Source organism: Cupressus sempervirens, chromosome 6 (assembly GCF_028749045.1).
Source record: "Cupressus sempervirens isolate cs-2001-9-10 chromosome 6, ASM2874904v1, whole genome shotgun sequence".
In the NCBI taxonomy this organism is placed as follows: domain Eukaryota; kingdom Viridiplantae; phylum Streptophyta; class Pinopsida; order Cupressales; family Cupressaceae; genus Cupressus; species Cupressus sempervirens.
The window spans coordinates 441183270-441205808 of NC_143123.1; the positions used below are offsets into that span (position 1 = coordinate 441183270).

At 37.0% G+C, this 22539-nt stretch overlaps 1 pseudogene; it reads left to right on the forward strand.

Moving 5' to 3' along the window:
• Positions 1-4637: 4637 nt before the first annotated feature.
• Positions 4638-22539, forward strand: part of LOC149552959 (cytochrome P450 94A1 pseudogene) — a 73200-nt pseudogene continuing 55298 nt past the window's right edge.

Genomic DNA, 22539 nt, shown 5'->3' on the forward strand with positions numbered 1-22539 from the left:
GACTGAAGCACATCAAACAACACTTTATTCTTTCACCTCAATCGAATGGCCTCAAAGCTAGATCTCGAACATGCCTTACTAGTTATGAGCCTTAAATGATTCATTCAACATCATATTCACACTATTTGATCGTTGGGATTGAGATTTGGTTCAAATTTATACAACTTCGGAAGTAGACCTAAATAACTTCGCTTCCATGAGTACACAACAGAAAACCCATATGTTTGTGTTCTTCATAGCACTTGATCTTATCTCCACAAATTTGAATGAGATTCATTCTGACTTTGATCGATAGCTTAGTAGGCCTTTCTAACATGACATAATCATAATCTCAACTTGTTATTCACTGTTACGGCTTCATCCTTTAGATTCACACTTGATGTAGTTCACTCAAGGGGAAAATCGGCTTGAAAGCTCAGAATCTATGGGACATGGAATGTTAGGGAAAGATAATAGATTATGAAATGTCAATAACTCACTTCTCATAAGGAGGACGCCATAAAAAATCCCAACCATACCTACTTCTCCTAGACCTTGTGCACACCAAAAAATAGGAAACCCATTTAGATGGTGGGTAAAGGTAATGCAAGGGGAAAAAGAAAACCAAGAAAGTATAGTACTTCAGGAAAGATGAGAAAAAAGTGACCTAAAGAAAACGTAGACATCACACTTGGACACACACTCACTTTCATACCAATGACCTCAAGCTTTAAAGGGGTAAGACTAAAACTTGGCAACAATATGCTATCCTGTTTAAAGTCACTCACAGTAAAGAAGATCCAAGCCAAATCAAATTGAAAATGCTATTGAAAGTTTGTTCAAGGAGAAGAAGAGTGTTTATTTTCCCTTCTTGTATACAACTCCTCAAAGAACTATATTTTTAGAATTTTCAAAGTCTCTCATATTCCACGAGAGATTCGTCATTTGTTTCCTTGTTATATTCTCTGGTGGTCAATACATATTTAGCGGTTTATCCCCTTTCCATTCCTTTGTGTTTTTAAAATATGACCAAGTTAGTGGGATTCTTTAACCTTTGACACAATCTTTGCCTATATCTTGTGGCTCATTATAACATTTTCCTTAGTATTTTTGGGTAATACAGGCCCTCTAGGATCCTTGGGTGGTAGTTCATAGGACCAAAATTTCCATTGGAGTGTATCCCTTATTGTATATTCTCATAACTATTGTCGATACTTGATTGATTGATAATCCTAGGATCCCTTACCCATGGATAGCCCTCTAATCATTGATGAGATTATTCATCAAAGATAACCCAACCAACATATGAAGGGTTTTCATGTATAGCCTTGTTGTAAAACAAAATAGAGGAAAAACAAGTTTTCAAGACAAGCAAGGTGGATAGGGGGTCACTTTTTTGTGTTTTCCACACCTAGCCCTATTTAGCACACCTTTCCCTAACCTCAAAATCACAATCATGACACTATTTTGTATGTATACTAACTAGACCAACTTGCCAAGGGCTCTTAACCACAACCTACATTTTCTCATCCAATATTGCATGTATTTTTGAGTCTAAGGATGACTTGATTCCCACATTAGTTTTAAGAGGTTTTCTCTTATCTGTAGGATTTTATCATTCAAACAATGCATGTCCCTTCTTAGCATACCTTTGATAGTATATTGTCACATTCTCATAGACTAGATTCTGAGTCACTTTACTCAATTTTGAATATAGCATGATAAAACTTGGAAGAATCTTATTGATCTCAACTAAAACACAAAACTGAGAAAAAATGAACTTGGACATTGTCCTTGAGACAACATCCATACTCACATACTAATCGAAAGTGTTTCCAATCTACCTAAAGATCTTCTCTTCCCACAACTCCAAAGGAAAGCAACAATACAAGCCCATACATTTGCTATCTTATTTAGACATGCCTTTAAATCAAATCCCAACAGAAAGAAAATGCTTCCCATAAGTCCAAGATCCAATCAACATCTCCTTGAGATCTTCCTCTGGACTGAACAAGAATAAGAAGAGGGCATCAAACATGACACTAATAGTTAAAAAATCTTGCAATTTTTCATCTCAAGATAATCTATCTCTTAACCATCATTATAGCTAGTTTGAAGAAGAGAAACCTTCCTACAAGAGCTCTAGTCCAGGCTTTAGTGGCTTTGTCAATGAATACATCAAGGAGAGACAACTCTATCATATCACACTTTATTATGGAGCCAGAGTCTAGCTTAGATCACATAGGAGCCCTTGGTCACCCATCATTTGGGCCAATGTGAAAGGTCGAAGGCATGCAATCATGTGAACTCCATTGGTGGGGGAGTTGCCTCCACTATTGCCATTCACCATAGATGTAAAATTGTTGCCTAGTTCTAGAAATTAACGAGTTCATTAAATTGAAGGTTAAAACGTAGCATAATCTAAGACTGATTACTACTTGCAACATTATTAATCACATATATACTATCAAAATATCAAAGTTGCTAATCAATTTTGTTGCATCAAATATGTACATTATTTATCACACATAGATACATGGATGCATGCATGCATAGATAAAATTATATGATTCTCACTTTCTTTTTCACTTATATACAACCTATTTAGAAAACATAACATTTTACAGAATCATTATTAACTTGAGTTTTTTCATTATTACTTGTATACAGAATATAACTATCATTTATATATCATCTCAATAAAATGTATGTTTTATGGTGTAAGCACTGAATATAATGATTCATAATGTTGAATATATTAAATAATTAGTAAACTATAATCACAATTGTTAACCTCTAGTCATGAGAGACTTACCATTGTAGTATAGATTCTTGCCTAATTAATTTTTTTAACATTATTAACATAAAAAAATTATGAATTTAGATTAATCTAAATTTTTATATACAATCTTTGAATTTAAAGACATATTTCCCTCTAATTTATAATTAAAATACAACGAATCTAACTTTAGATTGCTTTTATCTTTCTATATATAAAAACACACTAATTTTTGGAAAAAGATATACTCTTTCTCTGTGCATGAATATTTAGTTCTTTCTAGTTTTTTAATTTTTTATTTTTAAAGAAGGGTAAACACTTTGACCTGGAGCTATGAACTAGTGAGGCCACAAACAGGGGACCTCATCCCCATGAGATTTGAACCTTGAACAATATAACAACTTAACCATCACAACATGCCACTATTGGCAGTTCTTTCTAGTTGTTAAAGACACAGTTCTTTTTAATATTATCTGTGAAGATATGCTTTTAGTTGTTTTTAAAGATTCACGACATGCATACAATTTCCAGAGTCTGCATGGCCATATGTAAGCAGTTGTGAGCCTTTTATTTTTTGACTGGTTTTCTTGAGTATGCAGGGCATATCTAATATGGTAAGGAGGCAAAGCAAAAATGTACAGGTTTCCATCACCAACTCTATGAACGGAGAAGGCGATTCAGGTATTAAATTCTATGCAATTTTGTTTCTATCATTAAATCTATGCACTCCATTCTTTTTATTATTTTTAATGATGGATCATGATCTGAAATATTGGTTAGAAAAACAAGTTACACAATCGAATCTAGAAATTTCTTAGATGGAATGCTAATCAATGGTCACTTGATTTTCTCTGATTTGTGATGCCCCACAGAATTTTTTCCTGGACTTCCTGATGAGATAACATTGGGTCCAATCATGGCCAGATTGCCATGGTACACCAGATCCAAACTCATCATCCTCAGTTCAGCATGGAGAAAAGCTCTCACAAAAGGACGAAATCGTTTTCCCCATCATTCAAAAGAAGATGCAATGAGAAACTCTGTTATCATATACAGTCATGCTCCATTTGGAGGAAAGCGTTTGGTTCTGAAGGTTCTTCAAGAGGGCACTGTGAGACATCTCTCCCTTTTAAGAAACATTCCTTGCTCTTCCCTCTTCAAGATTTTAGTCACTGATGAGCGTATATACTATCTAATGCTTGATGGTGAAGAAAATAATGTTTGTCATGTGAAAATGATTGATTTCACAAATGGGTTCGTGAAATGGCAGAATCTCCCTCCATTGGCATTAGCCGAGAGAAAACTAATTGATTCTCTGTATGCCACCACTGGTCCAGATGGAATCTCCACATGCATTTGCACGCACTCCTTCCTTCCTTCTCCCTACAATTACTTATCTGTTTTCTCGATGCCTTCACTGAATACAACAGTTTCCTCTTTTTCAGTAGAGGAAAAAAATTGCTCTGTTTGGCAGCTCTTTCATGAAGAACAAGAAGAAGAAGTACTCCAATGGCATAATATTTCCTCTGATTCTCTTCTGAGCGCTCTGCAAAAGATGCCAGATGATGAATCGAAGCCTCCAAAGTACCTTGTGATATATGTGTTGGGTGATGCGACGCGCTCCCCTGTCTACAGGTGATTAATTATGTGGTGTTCCATGTTCACTAACAGTCATGGCTTTTGGTGCAACGGCAAATGGGCTCTACAATTGGTATCAGAGCTTGGTTTTGGCCTAGTCATGAGTTCAAATCTCCCCGGTGCCTTTCTGACCTGCGTAAGCACCTGATATGCGCGTCGAGGGGGAGATTGTTGGGTGATGCGACGTGCTCCCCTGCCCACAGGTGGTTAATTATGTGGTGTTCCATGTTCACTAACAGTCATGGCTTTTGGTGCAACGGAAAATGAGCCCTACAATATGATGAACACTCCTGCTGGAATTATCTGTACAAGCGGTTTACTGCATGTGATTATTCATTGGCGAAATTCGATGAGTCTGGTTCGTCAGGTCTGAAATACTTGTTGGTATTCAGAGATGATTACGATGGGGAATCCTTGAAAGGATTACATTGTTTCCTCCAATGTGGTGATGAACTGAAGCTGTTCAGGTTAAGTGTCGAAGAAGGTATGGCAGAGGAGAGGAAGGAGAATGGTGTTACTGCGGTAGAATTTTCAACAGATTTGTCACAGGAATTGAAGGGGTGGGAATGTTTGTTCAGTTTGCCATACACAGGTGGAGATCGTGAGAGGGGTTTGCATTTCAACATTTCACAGCAAGGATATATGCATATTTATGTAAGAACTCGCTTGTACTGGATGAGATATGATCGAGGGATATATATTTATTGAATTACCTTGACTTTATTGATTAACAATGTATACTAAGGCCCCGTTTGGTTGCTGGAAGATGAGGGCCAAAACCGGGTTATCAGAGGCAAAACCAGGTTTTGCAAAAAAACTTTGGTGTTTGGTTGGTTAAAATTATAACCTGGTTTTCAATTTCATCTTCCAACTTTGGTCAAAAATTGGAAGAAGTTTCTTCCAACAAAAAGGTGGAATTCGAAATTAAAACCAGGTTTTGAATTTTATGACAGTTTTTTAAATAATATTGTGGGGTTTACAGTATATTCATCTTCCGTGTCAACCAAACGGACCATTGGCTTTCCAAACCGCAAAACCAGGTTTTCGAAAACCTGGTTATAAGATAACCTGGTTATGTCAAAAAATCATCTTCCCCAACCAAACGGGGCCTAATTTATTTATTTATTTAATTTTAAGTGTTTTCAGTATTTGTAACATATTAGTTATGGAGCTCAATTAAACGATTTAATGTTACGAAGTTTTACTCTTTGTTTATTATTTAGTATTAAAGATTTTTAAGAATGTCTTTGATAATTTCTTTCAATGATAGTTTTTGGTAAATGATAGAGTTCTTTAAAAAAAACATAAACTTCTATTTTTTTCAAGTTTATTTTCTTTATGTCATTTAAGTTTGTTGAGTTATATATATATTTATATATATAATTTATTAATTAAAATTTGTGTTATTAATATTTGTGAATTGAATAAATCAATCAAAATCTTATATATGGACTTGTGGGTTTGTGAGATATGACTCCATTCTTATCACTTTGTAAAATTATTTATATAATTGATGTAGAAAAAAGGTAAAAATGGTATACAAATCATCTTCTTCAAGAATGAAACTATGCAAGATGATAGACATTTTAAAATTTTAAAAATTAAATTAAATTTTATTTGTTAATTGATTTAGTTTTTAAAATTGATTTTGTTTATTTTTAAATTAGTTTAATTTTTAGTTTTTAAAATTGATATAGTTTTTAGTTTGTTATAAATTTTTGCTTTATTTATACAATTTAAATATTATTTATAATTAATTTAGTTTGTTATTTTTCTATTAATTTTTAATAATAGATTTTTTAGGGAGAGTTTTTCTAGATGATCATTTTATTCATATATGATAAATTAAATATAATCAACTAATATTTTTAAGTCTATTTCAATTATTTTTTAAAGTCTTAGTTTGCTTAAATAAATTGAATATTAATTATAATTTATTTTATTCTCGTTGAATTATATTTAAAAATAATTTCATTAGTGATTGGCGTTTAATGTGGGATTTACCAAATTTTTTTGCAACAATCGAAAAATATGTTCACATTAAGTTAACAACGTTCAACATTATATATTTTTAATTTTATTTGAAACAACTCTTATTTGCTATTTTTATTTAAAAAAATAATCCTTACTAATTTTTATATTAATCAATTTAAAAATTAAAATAAATAATAATATTGCATAAAATAATAACATAATAAATAAATAAATTGTATGAAACCTAAAACCTATATTTTTCTCCATAAAATAAACAATAATATTGTATAAAATAATAACATAATGAATAAAATTAATTGTATAAAACTCAAAAGTTACATTTTTGTTGGGTAAAAAACATATCTTATAATTGAAACAAGTATTAAAACTATAAGTAAAATGATAGTATAGAAAAGTTTGTATGTTTTCTCGATAATGATAGTATAACAAGTTTTTTTTCCTTAATTTAATTGTTCTTTTATCAATAAAAGAAAAAATATTTTTTTTTCTATTTTTTAATTAATAAAAATAATTGTTACATAAATTTTATTAATTAAAAAATAATAATATCCTTCAATAAAATAGAAAAGCTATGAATGTAATGATGACTGTGTGACTTGGAGGGGGTGAACCACAAACCACTTATAACTTTTTTCTCTTAATCCCACTTTATTAGATTATCTAATTACTTGCATGCATGGAACATAAAGCAATAAAATAAACAACACCATAACATTTTGGCACAATATTTGGTAACCTAGAAACCCTCCAAGGAGAAGGTAAAATTGGGGTGAAAATGACACCCACAATGCTTCACTACTACAATAATAAAGTTGACTTGTTAGGTCTTACAATTGATCACTTCTAGTGATCTACTCAATTAAGAGTAAGTAGGACTTATAGGTCCACCTTGTGAAAGGATTTATACAATACAATGAAGTATGCACTCAATTAAGAGATTTTGCAAGAAATATTGGTCCACCTAGTTAGAGGATTTGAGAGACTAATACACCTATTAGGATGAATCAACATGTTGATCTTTGCTTTACAACTTTTTCTGCTGATGAAGATCCTTTGAATAATATAATGATCACCTGAGTGTGATAAATGAGTCTCTACTTTTCCTTTGTACTACTCAGTAGCCTCCTAATCAATCTACTCTTTCGTTATCCATATTCGCTTATGATAATGAATGATATATTTCCATGATTATTTGGATGAAACATGATATCTACCATATATATCGATCCAAATAGTAACTCTACATAAGGTTAGCTCCAATAGTTTCAAAAATAATTACCAAGTCCGCTCAATGTTGATACTCAGGTCCAATAGATTACTCGGGTGATATGTTGATACTCTGGAAACTCCAGGGCTACTCGGTTGACACTGGATGCTTGGTTCACATTGATCACTTAGCAAACATTTATGGCTCAATTCAAACTACTTTTTCTTTCTTTTTTCTCATTCTCAAACTATAAGTGCTTGGCTACTTGGTTTACACTAGAGCTCGATTGACACTACTAACTCAGTTCATACTGGAGCTTGGTTAACATTCGTCTACTTGGTGCCTACTTCCTAGGGGAAAGCTCAGTTGTAGCACTAACCAACTTCCCATGATGAATACATGTTTTGGCACTAATTGACAATATCTCTTGCCATAGGGTCAACAATCTCCCCATTTGGCATCAATGACAAAAATAATTGTCATGCACAAAATCTTTCAGTCAATCTCCCCCTTTGCATGTGTTATATTTTGCAACTCGATTTCGATTGAAAATTCTGCAACTCAGTTACAATTATCTATTTTTTATTTTTCAAAAATTACTTTTGTTTATCTCCTTTTTACATATTATTTAAACAATTCTTATTCTATACATTTTCCCCCCTTTGTTCATATAAGCATATTTCCTTCTCTATATACATTTCCCGCTTTTTTTGTTACAAATGCCAAAATTTACAAGGTAAGGCCAAAATGAGAGATGAAATCATTATGCACCTTCAAAATCAAAGACATAGTCTCATCCCAATTATCTTTCAATACCTTTAAGATGTGTAGTTCTACTTGAAGCTCAACTGGTAACTCCATCATATGCTCTACCACTAAAAGGTTTGTGTCTTTGATTAGTGTCTTTGCATGTTCAATTCTCTTATGCATAATATCCATATGGGGAAGCATTATACTTTGAATGCATGTCACGGTTGCCCTTAATTTGGCCTCTTCCCTTAAGAGTTCTACCTGTAGATTTGTAAAAAAATTGACTTTATAAAAATGAGTTGAGTTGGAACTCAGGTTAAGTGCCAACTGACTAGCACTAGCCTTCAAGTCCATATCAATCTTAGCCAGTTTATCCTTGATTTCCTTGGTAAATTTTGTTATCTCACTCAATTTTACAAATAAGGATACAACATTATTTACAACATTCTCCAATGTAGCAATAAGAGTGGATAACTCTACTTGGTCAATGGCAATTTTCTATGCTACATTTTCTAGAACTTTACTTTCAAACTTCCTTTCTACCTTTACAAGAAGTTTTTCCTAACCATCAATGTTTTCATTGAACTTATGTACACTTTAAACTAATTATTCAATGATGGGGACTTTTTCATTTACCTCTATAGACAATGTATCCAAAAATACGTCTTTAATATCCTCAAGGACTTTGCTTATGTCCCTTTTTGCTCTTAGCTTTTGCTGCTTGGCTCTTTTCTTCCAAGGTTCATCCATTATATCCATTTGTCCAGCAAAAATATTAGATTGGTCCCAATTTGGAATCAAAATCTCTTCATCTAGGTTAATATCATCAATATTATTTTCTTTTCCTTTGACCTTGACACTTGATGAAGGTATTATTTATTTCCCTTTTCCTTCATCACTCTTTTCTTCATTGCTCGGTAGAAGCTTGTCTTCTTTATCTTCCTTTTCAGGAGTGTCCTCATCTTTGATAGGTTGTTTCTTGATTAGGCTTTCCATGGGAGTAGTTAGAGCCTATTGCTAGGTGGATGAAGGATTTCCTTTCTCCTCTTTTGCCTTACCTACACTCAGTGAAGGTGTAATTTCTTTTTCTTTTTCTTCCTTCTCTTCACCGCTTTGTTGAACTATGTTAAACTCAATAGACTGTAGATCAAGTGTTACCTTGATTAACTTAGAGCTTGATGGGACAAGTTCTTTGCTTAAAGAGAGATTGGAAGAGATGTCATGACTTTTGCAATTGTCTTAGGATCAGATTCTTAAATGTCCTAAACCTCTGGTAAAACTTCCTCTTCCTTCTTATCATTCAAATAAAAAATATTTTTCCACATATTGGATGTGGTCTGTACAACATCTTCAACTTTATTTGATAGAATATGAAATTATTTGAATCTAGGAATTTGTTTGTATTCATACTTTGACAATGCCTCCTTTATTTCCTTCTCAGAGAGATTTAGCATTAGCTTCCTCGGAGCTTTTTCTCTGATGTCCTTCTTTGTTTTGACTACATTATTCCAGTGGTGAGAAACAACCTTTATTAGGGTATTAGGAGCATGCCTTTTTAGTTCTGTGGGGTCATACTTCCATTTGGCCATTTTCTCTACTAATGTGCATCTTCTATCTATTTCTGCTCCTTATTTCTGGATTCATATTTGAAGAATTTGAATCCTACCATTCCACTTCCTTCCCTTATTGATTTCAGTTATTTCTCAAAGGATTGGAGGGCTTCCTTAGTGATATTATTAGTGTGTTATCTTTATCATCATCATCGTCATCATCAAGCCTCAATTTCCCTCTTGACTTCCTAGGCTTGGTGGTAGTAATCATATATGTAGAAGACCTTGTAGATTTTATTGATGGTGTCTTTGCTTTCTTCTTTGGAGGTTCCTTTTCCTCTTCTTCTTTATGTTCACTTTCCTCTTCTTCTTCTTCTTTTATATCATCACCTTTAACCTCGATAAGCATGAGAGAGACATCTGTCTTCCCAAATTTATTCTTAAGGTTTTCTATCCTTTTCTTTCCTCTCTTCAAAATTTAAGGAATTTGTATCTCAAGTGATAATTTGGTTTTGGCTTCTTTATAGGTTCCAAAATAAGTAGCCTTAGGATCCACTAGTTCATTGATAAGAGCTTCAATGATATCTCTCAAGTGTCATCAATGTTGACTTCATATGCTAATGGTTTTATCCATGCAATCCTAGGCTTGACTGCTTGAATGTGGACTTTGTCACAGTCAAATAGGAAATGGATGTCTTGCTCATAATCATCAACCAATTTCTTGGGGATTCTAAACTTATTTTGCATCTTCTCCTTGAGGTTCTCAAAATATGCAACATGATGCCATCAAAAATTTCACCCATTTCACTAATGAAATCATTGATCTGGTATAACACAAGTTTTTCCTTCCTCCATACAACATTTCCCATGGATGGAGAGAATTTTTGCACATAGAAAAATAAACATATCAGAAGTGAGCCAAACTTACATGGATTATTCTTGGATGCTCATATGCTCTCCATGTTCTTGTTGATTTGGCTGAGTTGTATCTCAGCAATGTCAAATGACAAGTTGTTCTTTACATCTTTATATGCTAGGTCAACCACCTCATATGGAATGCTATTAGGTCTTCTTGAACTGTAGATCTTGTGGGCAATGACATGAATTCCAATTTTGATTTCCATATTAGTAACATTATTCAGCTTCATACCTTGTTCATCCCATTCAACCAGGATTTTCATAGTCAATTCTCCTCGAGCTAGGGTTTTTGTTGTCTTAGACTTTTCTAGCATGGGATAACCTGTTACTGGGTGGATCATCTTCTTGGTAATCTTGACCGATTACTCAAGCTAGATGGTCATGTCATGGACTCTGCTCAATATATACCTAATCCACTTAATTTGAAAGTTCATTGGCATATGAAGGATGTGGGTCAAACCCTTCACTTCCAAATGCTTGTGTTCGGGTTTCAAAGCTTCATTCCCACACAATGCATTGTATGCCTGATCTAGCTCGAAATTACCTATTTCTTGAATAGAATAGTGATAAAAAGTCCTTATATCATGAATTAGAAGTACCTTTAGAGGGATGACTGAGTGTGATCCTTTGGGATCCTTCTTTTAAACAATTGTAGGGTACAATTTGACTTTAGGTGCTTCACAAATTACATTCTTAACCAAAATTTCAGAACCCTTCCTTATCTTTGTGTTTAATGAGGCTTCTATAATGCCTAGTTAATGAAGAACTCTTGATAATCAATAGAATTGCCTACAACTTAGCTCAACAACAAATTCTCTCTTGGATCACTTAGAGGTTCAAAATTACTCTCCACAGTTTGCTCTCTAAATTCACGGTAAAAGAATAAGCCATCGATTTTACCTTTTGTAAAAATTTCAACTTTTAGAGCCTCATAAATGCTCCATACTATGGTAGGTGAAATAAACTCGGTTCAATCTTCAAACTTGAACACGACATGAACTATACATTGTGAAGCTTGGTTAGAACTAGCTGCCAAACTGACTTTGCTTTGTTATGTCATATAACTTAGTTGAGTTATAGGTATGTGTAGGATCATGGTGTACCAAACTATGGCCTTAAGTGGCAGTGAAAAATCAGCAAATCAGGGTTATGTCAACTTGACACATAATTTGAAAGTGGTTATGGACTTTATATCAAAAAGTTGTAAGAAAATAATCTATAGGAAATTGAATGTAGTTTCTAAAATACTAGGTTTTATCAAGAGAAAAAAATAATTGATTGGTCAAAAGTTTGGATTTTAATGCAATACTACAAAAATTTTAGGGCGAAAATAAAAAGTAGGTGTATGTCTGACCACCTTGATCAAAACCAAATGATAATTTTTTTAAATATAATTATAGATATAAAAAGTAGACTCATGCCAGGATGTGACGCATAACTTTTGGTATTTTTATTCCAAATAAATAATTAAATATGAATTTTCTACCACAACATTTTCAGAAAAAAATCCCCTGTTTGACCACCTTAACTAATAGAAAATTTTACCAATTTTTTTAAAAAAAAAATTCTTATACTAGGCGAAGCATAGAATGTGACGCAGCTTTTAGAGTTAAAAAATGTTATACCGTTTGAAAGTTATAGCTATTTTTCAATCAGTATGTCAATCAGAAATTTACAATAATCTTCATTGATAATTAACTAATAAATACTTATCGAACTCAGAATTTGACATAAATAATATCAATGGAATCTCGAGAGTGATATTAAAAAACCCTTTTCATTTCATTCAATTTCGATCAAAATAACATTGCGAGATGGCTACCCAAAGTCTAAGTGTCACTAAAACCCTCCTCAAACACGGTTTTTGGGTTGACCCGGCAAGGTTGGTAAACACCAAGCCTAATCAGATATCCAATTAGGCTCAATGACTTCCAATGCCTATTTGGTGAGAAATTTCAAAAGGCAATTTTTTTCAATTTTAAATATGGAGGGAAACAAATTTAAACAGAAATGAACATAAAACAATAACTTTAGACAATTTTAGAAGAAATTATATATTTCGTGACAATGTGAACATTAATATTTTAATTACTATTAAATTATACTAATATATACGATTATTATTATTAAATATAATATAGTTTTAAATATAATATAGTGATATATATAATCTATATTATTATTATTAAATATATATAATAGTATTTTATGGCAAAATTATTCTATATAATAATATATATTGTTATTATTATTATTATTAAATCTATAATCTATTAACATATATGATTATTATTGTTATATAATCTAATAACATAGTATTATTATATTAAAATATACAATATAATATAATTATTAAATATAATATTGACATGTAATGGGTCGAAGGGGGTCCTAGGTCACCCTACGACCCCCTTTGACCCATAAGAACAATTCTAACAAGTCCCTAGCGATCCTAGGACACCTAGGGACATATGTCGTCATGTAACAGGTCGAAGGGGGTCATAGGTCAACCTATGACCCCCTTTGACCCATATGAAGAATTCTAATATGTCCCTAAGGGTCCTAGGAACCCTAAGAACATATGTCATCATGTAATGGACCTATGACCCTCTTTAACCCATTAGAATGATTCTGATATGTCCCTAGGGGTCCTAGGACCCCTAGCGACATATGCCATCATTTAATGGGTTAAAGGGGGTCATAAGTCAACGTATGACCCCCTTTGACCCACAAGAATGATTCTAATATGTACCTAGGGGTCCTAGAACCCCTAAGGACGTATACCATCATGTAATGGGTCGAAGAGGGTCATAGGTCAACCTATGACCCCCTTTGACCCATAAGAACGATTCTAATATGTCCATAGGGGTCCTACGACCCCTATGAACATATGTCATAATGTAATGCATCAAAGGGGGTCATAGGTCAACCTATGCCCTCCTTTGACCCATAAGAACAATTATAATATGTCCCTAGGGGTCCTACGATCCCTAGGGGCATATGTCATCATGTAATGGGTCAAAAGAACCTATGACCTCCTTTGACCCATAAGAATGATTCTAATATATCCCTAGGGGTCCTAGGACACCTAGGGACATATGTCATCATGTAATGGGTCGAAGGGGGTCATAGGTCACCCTACGACCCACTTTGACCTAGTAGAATGATTCTAATATGTCCCTAGGGGTCCTAAGACCCCTAGGGACATATATAATCATTTAATGGGTCGAAGGGGGTCATAGGTCAACCTATGACCCCCTTTAACCCACAAGAACGATTCTAATATCTCCATAGGCGTCCTAGGACCACTATGGACATACGTCATCATTTAGTGGGTTGAAGACCCAGAAGAACGTTTCTAATATGTCCCTAGGGGTCCTAAGACCCCTAGGGACATATGTCATCATTTAATGGGTCGAAGGCGGTCATAAGTAACCCTATGACCCCCTTTGACCCACAAGAACAATTGTAATATGTCCCTAGGGGTCCTAAGAACCTTAGGGACATATGTTGTCATTTAAAAGGTCGAATCGGGTCATAGGTCAACCTATGACCACCTTTGACCCACAAGAACGATTCTAATATGTCCCTAGGGGTCCTAGAACCCCTAGGGACTTATGTCATCATGTAATGGGTCAAAGGGTGACATAGGTCAACCTACGACCCTCTTTGACTCATAAGAATAATTCTAATATGTCCCTAGGGGTCTTAGGACCCCTACGGACATATGTCATCATGTAATGGGTTGAAGGGGTTCATAGGTCAACCTATGACCCCCTTTGACCCATAAGAATGATTATAATATGTCTTTGGGGGTCCTAGGACACCTAAGGACATATGTCATCATGTAATGGGTCGAAAGGGGTCATAGGTCACTCTATGACCCCCTTTGACCCACAAGAATGATTCTAATATGTCCCTATGGGTCCTTGGACCCCTAGAGATATATGTTGTCATTTAATGGGTCGAATGGGGTCATAGGTCAACCTATGACCCCCTTCGACCCATTTGAACATATGTCATCATGTAATCTGTCAAAGGGAGTCATAGGACAACTTATGACCCCCTTTGACCCATAACAACGATTCTAATATGTCTCTAGGGGTGCTAGGACCCCTAGGGACATATGTCATCATATAGTGGGTTGAAAGGGGTCATAGGTCAACCTATGACACTCTTTGACCCACAAGAATGATTCTAATATGTCCCTAGGGGTCCTAGGACCCCTAGGGACATATGACATGATGTAATGGATCGAAGGGGGTCATAGGTCATCCAATGACCCCCTTTGACTCAATAAAATGATTCTAATATGTCCCTAGGGGTCTTAGGACATATGTCATCATTTAATGGGTTCAAGAGTGTCATAGGTCAACTTATGACCTGCTTTAACCCATAAGAATGATTATAATATGTCCTTAGGGGTCCTAGGACCCCTAGGGACATATGTCGTCATATAATGGGTCGAAGGGGGTCATAGGTTTGACCTTTAAGAACGATTCTTATATGTCCCTAGGGGTCCTAGGACTCTTAGGGATATATGTCATCATTTAATGGGTCAAAGGGGATCATAGGTCAACCTATGACCCCCTATGACCAATATAAAGCATTCTAATATGTTGTTAGGGGTCCTAGGACCCCTAGAGACATATGTCATCATGCAATGGGACGAAGGGGGTTATAGGTCAACCTATGACACCCTTTGACCTATATGAGGCATTCTAAATATATGTCATCACGTAATGGGTTGAAGGGGGTCATAGGTCAACCTATGACCCCCTTTGACCCATAAGAATGATTCTAATATGTCCCTAGGGGTCTTGGGGAGATATGTTGTCATGTAATGGATCGAAAGGAGTCATAGGTCACCCTATGACCCCCTTTGACCCATTAAAATGATTATAATATGTTCCTGGGGGTCCTAGGACCCCCAGGGACATATGTCATCATTTAATGGGTCAAAAGGGGTCATAGGTCAACCTATGACCCCCTTTGACTAACAAGAATGATTCTAATATGTCCATAAGGGTCTTAGGACCCCTAGGGACATATGTCATCATTTAATGGGACGAAGGGGGTCATAGTTCAACTTATGACCCCCTTTGACCCAAAATTATAATTCTAATATGTCCCTAGGGGTCGTACGACCCCTAGGGACATATATCATCATTTAATAGGTCGAAGGGGGTCATAAGTCAACCTATGACCCCCTTTGACCAATAAGAACGATTCTAATATGTCCCTATGGATCTTAGGACCCCCAAGGACATATGTAATCATTTAATGGGTCGAAAGGGGTCATAGGTCAACCTATGACCCCCTTTGACCAACAAGAATTATTCTAATATGTACCTAGGGGTCCTATAACCCCTAGGGACATATGTCGTCATGTAATGGGTTGAAGGGACCTATGACCCCCTTGACCCATAAGAACGATTCTGATATGTCCCTAGGACCCCTAGGGACATATGTCATTATAAAATGGGTCGAAGGGGGTCATACGTCACCCTATGACCTCCATTGACCCACAAAAATGATTCTAGTATGTCCCTAGGGGTCTTAGAACCCCTATGGACATATGTCATCATGTAATGGGTCAAAGGGGGTCATCGGTCAACCTATGACACCCTTTGACCCATAAGAACGATTCAAATATGTCCCTTGGGGTCTTAGGACCCCTATGGACATATGTCATTATGTAATGGGTCGAAGGACCCATAAGAATGATTATAATATGTCCCTAAGTCTCCTAGGTCCCCTAGCGACATATGTCATCATGTAATGGGTCGAAAGGGGTCATAGGTCACCCTATGACACCTTTTGACCCATAAGAATGATTCTAATATGTCCCTAGAGGTCTTAAGACCTCTAGAGACATATGTCATCATTTAATTGGTCAAAAGGGGCATAGCTCAACCTATGACCCCCTTTGACCCACATGAAGCATTCTAATATGTCCCTAGGGGTCCTAGGACCTATAAGGACATATGTCATCACGTAATAGGTCGAAGGAGGTCATAGGTCAACCTATGACCCCCTTTGACTCATAATAATGATTCTAATATGTCCCTAGGGGTCCTAAGACCCCTAGGGACATATGTCATCATTTAATAGGACGAAGGAGGTCATAGGTCAACCTATGATCCCCTTTGACCCACAAGAATGAATCTAATATGTCCCTAAGGGTCCTAGGACCTCTAAAGATATATGTCATCATGTAATGGGTCGAAGGGGGTGATAGGTCAACCTATGACCCCCTTTGACCCATAAGAATGATTGTAATATGTCTCTAGGGGTTCTAGGACCCCTAGGGCCATATGTCATCATTTAATGGATCGAAGGGGGTCATTGGTCAACCTATGACTCCCTTTAAGCAATATGAATGATTCTAATATGACCCTAGGGGTCCTAGAACCCCTAGGGACATATGTCATCATGTAATGGGATGAAGGGGGTCATAAGTCAACCTATGACCCTCTTTGACCCATAAGAATGATTCTAATATGTTATGTAATCATGTAATGGGACGAAGGGTCTTATAGGTCACCCTATGACCCCCTTTGACACATTAGAATGATTCTAATATGTCCCTAGGGGTCTTAGGATCACTAGGGACATATGTCATTATTTAATAGGCCGAAGGGGGTCATAGGTCAACCTATGACCCTCTTTGACCCACAACACTGATTCTAATATGTCCCTAGGGGTCGTAGGACCCCTACAAACATATGTCCTCATGTAATGGGTTGAAGGGGGTCATACGTCAACCTATGACCCCATTTGACTCATAAGAACAATTCTAATATGTCCCAAGGGGTCCTACGACCCTAGGGACATATGTCATCATGTAATGGGTCAAAGGGGGTCAAAGGTCAACCTATGACCCCCTTTGACCAATAAGAATTATTCTAATATGATGCTAGGGGTCCTAAGACCCCTAGGGACATATGTATCATGTAATGGGTCGAACGGGTCAAAAACTTATGACCCCTTCTGACCCATAAGAACGATTCTAATATGTACCTAGGGGTCCTAGGACCCCTAGGAACATATGTCATCATTTAATGGTTCAAAGCAGTTCATAGGTCACCTTATGACCCACTTTGACCCATTAGAATGATTCTAATATGTCTCTACATGTCCTAGGACCCCTAGGGACATATGTCATCATTTAATGAGTCGAAGGGGGTCAATGGTCAACCTATGACACCCTTTGACCCACGAGAATGATTCTAATATGTCTTTTGGGGTCTTAGAACCTCTAGAGACATATGTCACCATGTAATGGGTCGAAGGGTGTCATAGGTCAACCTACGCCCCTCTTTGACCCATAAGAACAATTCTAATACGTCCTTAGGGGTCTTAGGACACCTACGGACATATGTCATAATGTAATGGGTTGAAGGGGGTCATAGGTCAACCTATGACCCACTTTGACCCATAAGAACGATTATAATATGTCCCTAGGGGTCCTAGGACCCCTCGGGACATATGTCGTCATGTAATGCGTCGAAAGAATTTATGACCCCCTTTGACCCATATGAAGCATACTAATATGTCGCTAAGGGTCCTAAGACCCCTAGGGACATATGTCGTCATGTAATAGGTTGAAGGGGGTCATAGGTCATAAGTCAACCTATGACCCCATTTGACCCATATGAAGCATTCTAATATGTCCTTAGGAGTCCTAGGATCCCTAGTGGTCGAAGGGGGTCATAAGTCATCTTATGACCCCCTTTGACCCATAAGAACAATTCTAATATGTCTCAAGGGGTCTTAGAACCCCTAGGGACATATGTCATCATGTAATGGGTCGAAAGGACCCATTACAATGATTGTAATATGTCCCTAGTGGTCCTATGACCCCTAGGGACATATGTCATCGTTTAATGGGTCGAAGAGAGTCATAGGTCAACCTATGACTCTATTTGACTTACAAGAATGATTCTAATATGTCATTAGGGGTCCTAGAACTCGTAGGGACATATGTCATCATTTAATCGGTTGAAAGGGGTCATAGGTCAACCTAGGACCTCCTTTGACCCACAAGAAAACATATGTCATCATTTAATGTGTCGAAGGGACCTATGACCCCCTTTGACCAATAAGAATGATTCTAATATGTCCCTAGGGGTCCTAGGACCCCTAGGGATAAATGTCGTCATGTAATGGGTCAAGGGGGGTCATAGTGACCTATGACCCCCTTTGACCCATTAGAATGATTCTAATATGTTCTTAGGGGTCATAGGTGTAATCACCTAAAAATGGTCATCTAGACTATTAGCCCCCTTCTCAGCATTTTGGCTAAATTAATTTAATCATTTATTTAGACCAGATTGCTAATAATCAATTTATTTGATTATAACCTATAGTTTGACTATGCTATCCTAAGTTCATTATTTGATTAAAAGAACATGTCCCCTTTTAATTAAATAAAACACCCCATTCTTCTAACCCACTTAAAGTGCACACATAAAGTCCTTTTTTTATTTTGCAATTAAAAGGAAAGGCTTTGTGACTTTTGTCTTATATGACAAGTCAACTTATATTCTATTGGTTGACTTGTGTGTGCACATGGATCACTCCTCTTTTTGAATTCCACCGTTGATCATCCACCATCTTCATCTTGATCTCTACCATCCATACATCTTTAAAAGGGAGAGAGCTTTCCCCCTCAATGAATCCTCATTTTGAATATTGTTATGCTGCAGGTTTTCTAATAGGTTTCTTTGGAGCTTTGTGGAGAACTTCTATTTCTTGTCTACATTCTCTCATCTATGGCATCATGGCATTCTAGCTTAGCTTAGCTTTTATTTTTACATATAGCTTAATCTCACATAGCTTAATAATGGTATTGTAACACTCTCATACATGTTTTAGCATAGCTCCAATTTGCATCTCATTCTAGCTTAATTTTCATTTGCATTGCATTCTTGAGGAACTCCTTGGGACATTTGCATTCTTGCATCTTGTCTTTGGAACCTCCCATTGCATGGTTTACTAGCAAGAAGAGTATCTCTAAGGCTCATCTAAGAGCCTTTTTATTCTTGAAATATACTCTCTTGCACTCCATGGATAGGGAGCTCTAAGCCAGCATTCAAGCATTTCGAACTCATGGAATCGTTTGGATAGAACAATTGTAATATGTCTCTAGGGGTCCTAGGACCCCTAGGGACATATGCCATCATTTAATCGATCGAAGGGGGTCATAGGTCAACTTATGACCCCCTTTGACCCATATGAAATATTCTAATATGTCCTTAGGGGGCCTAGCACCCATAGGAACATATGTCATCATGTAATGGGTCGAAGGGGGTCATAGTTCAACCTATGACCCCCTTTGACCCATAACCATGATTCTAATATGTCTATAGGGGTCCTAGGACCTGTAGGGATATATGTTATCATTTAATGGGTCGAAAGGGGTCATATGTAAACCTATGACCCCCTTTGACCCACACGAATGATTCTAATATGTCCCGAGGGGTCCTAGGATCCCTGGGGACATATGTCATCATGTAATGGGTTGAAAGGGGTCATATGTCTACCTATGACTCTCTTTGACCCACAAGAACGTTTCAAATATGTTCCTAGGGGCATATGTCATCATTTAATGGGTCGAAGGAAGTCGTAGGTCAACCTATGACCCCCTTTTTCTAATAAGAATGATTCTAATATTTCCCTAGGGGTCCTAGGACCCCTTGGGACCCCTAGCAACATATGTCATCATGTAATGGGTTGAAGGTGGTCATAAGTCAACCTATCACCCCCTTTGACCCATAAGAACGATTCTAATATGTCCCTAGGGATCCTAGGACCCCTAGGGACATATGTCATTACCCATTAGAATGATTCTAGTATGTCCCTAGTGGTCTTAGGACCCCTAGGGACATACGACATCAATTAATTGGCCGAAGAGGGTCATAGGTCAACCTATGAGCCCATTTAACCCACAAGAATGATTCTAATATGTCCCTAGGGGTCTTAGGACCCTTACGGACTTATGTCATCATGTAATGGGTTGAAAGGAGTCATAGGTCAACCTATGACCCCCTTTGACCCTTAAGAACAATTCTAATATGTCCCGAGGGGTCCTAGGACCCCTGGGGACATATGTCATCATGTAATGGGTCGAAGAGGTTCATAGGTCAACTTATGACCCCCTTTGACCAATAAGAATGATTCTAATATAGTTCTAGTGGTCCTAGGACCCCTAGGGACATATGTCATAATGAAATGGGTCGAAGGGAGTCATAGGTCAACTTATGACCCCTTTTGACCCATAAGAATGATTCTACTATGTCCCTAGGGGTCCTAGGACCCCTAGGGACATATTTTATCATGTAATAGTTCGAAGGGGGTCATAGGTAACCCTATGACCCCCTTTGACCAATTAGAATGATTCTAATATGTCCCTAGGGGTCCTAGGACCCCTAATGACATATGTCATCATTTAATGGGTCGAAGGGGGTCATAGGTCAACCTATGACCCCCTTTGACCCACAAGAATGATTCTAATATGTCCCTAGGGGTCCTAGAACCCCTATGGACATATGTTGTCATGTAATGGGTCGAAGGGGGTCATAGGTCAACCTATGACCCCCTTTGACCCATAAGAATGATTCTAATATGTCCCTAGGGGTCTTAGGACCCCTACGAACATATGTCATCATCTAATGGGTGGAAGACCTATCACCCCCTTTGACCCATAAGAACGATTATAATATGTCCCTAGGGGTCCTAGGACCCCTAAGGACATATGTCATCATGTAATGGGTCAAAAGGGTTCATAGGTCACTCTATGACCTCCTTTGACCCAAGAGAACGATTATAATATGTCTTTATGGGTCCTTGGACCCCTAGGGACATATGTTGTCATTTAAGGGGTCAAAGGGGGTCATAGGTCAACCTATGACCCCCTTCGACCCATATGAACATATGTCGTCATGTAATCTGTCGAAGGGGGTCATAGGTCAACCTATGACCCCCTTTGACCCATAACAATGATTCTAATATGTCCTTAGGGGTGCTAGGACCCCTAGGGACATATGTCATCATTTAGTGGATCAAAGGGGGTGATAGGTCAACCTATGACCCCTTTTGATCCACAAGAATGATTTTAATATGTCCCTAGGGGTCCTAAGACCCCTAGGGACATATGTCATGATGTAATGGGTCAAATGGGGTCATAGGTCACCCTATGACCCCCTTTGACTCATTAGAATGATTCTAATACGTCCCTAGGGGATCTAGGACATATGTCATCATTTAATGGATCGAATGGGGTCATAGGTCAACCTAAGACCTGCTTTGACCACAAGAATGATTTTAATATGTCCCTAGGGGTCCTAGGACCCCTATGGACATATGTCGTAATGTAATGGGTCGAAGGAGGTCATAGGTCAACCTGTGAACCCCTTTGACCCATAAGAACGATTGTAATATGTCCCGAGGGGTCCTAAGACCCCCGGGGACATATGTCGTCATGTAATGGGTTGAAGGTGGTCATATGTCAACCTGTGACCCCCTTTGACCCATAAGAATGATTCTAATATGTCCTTAGGGGTCCTAGGACCCATAGAGACATATGTCGTCATGTAATTTCTCGAAAGGGGTCATCGGTCACCCTATGACCCCCTTTGACCCATAAGAATGATTCTAATATGTCCTTAGGGGACCTAGGACCCCTAGGAACACATGTCATCATTTAATATGTCGAAGGG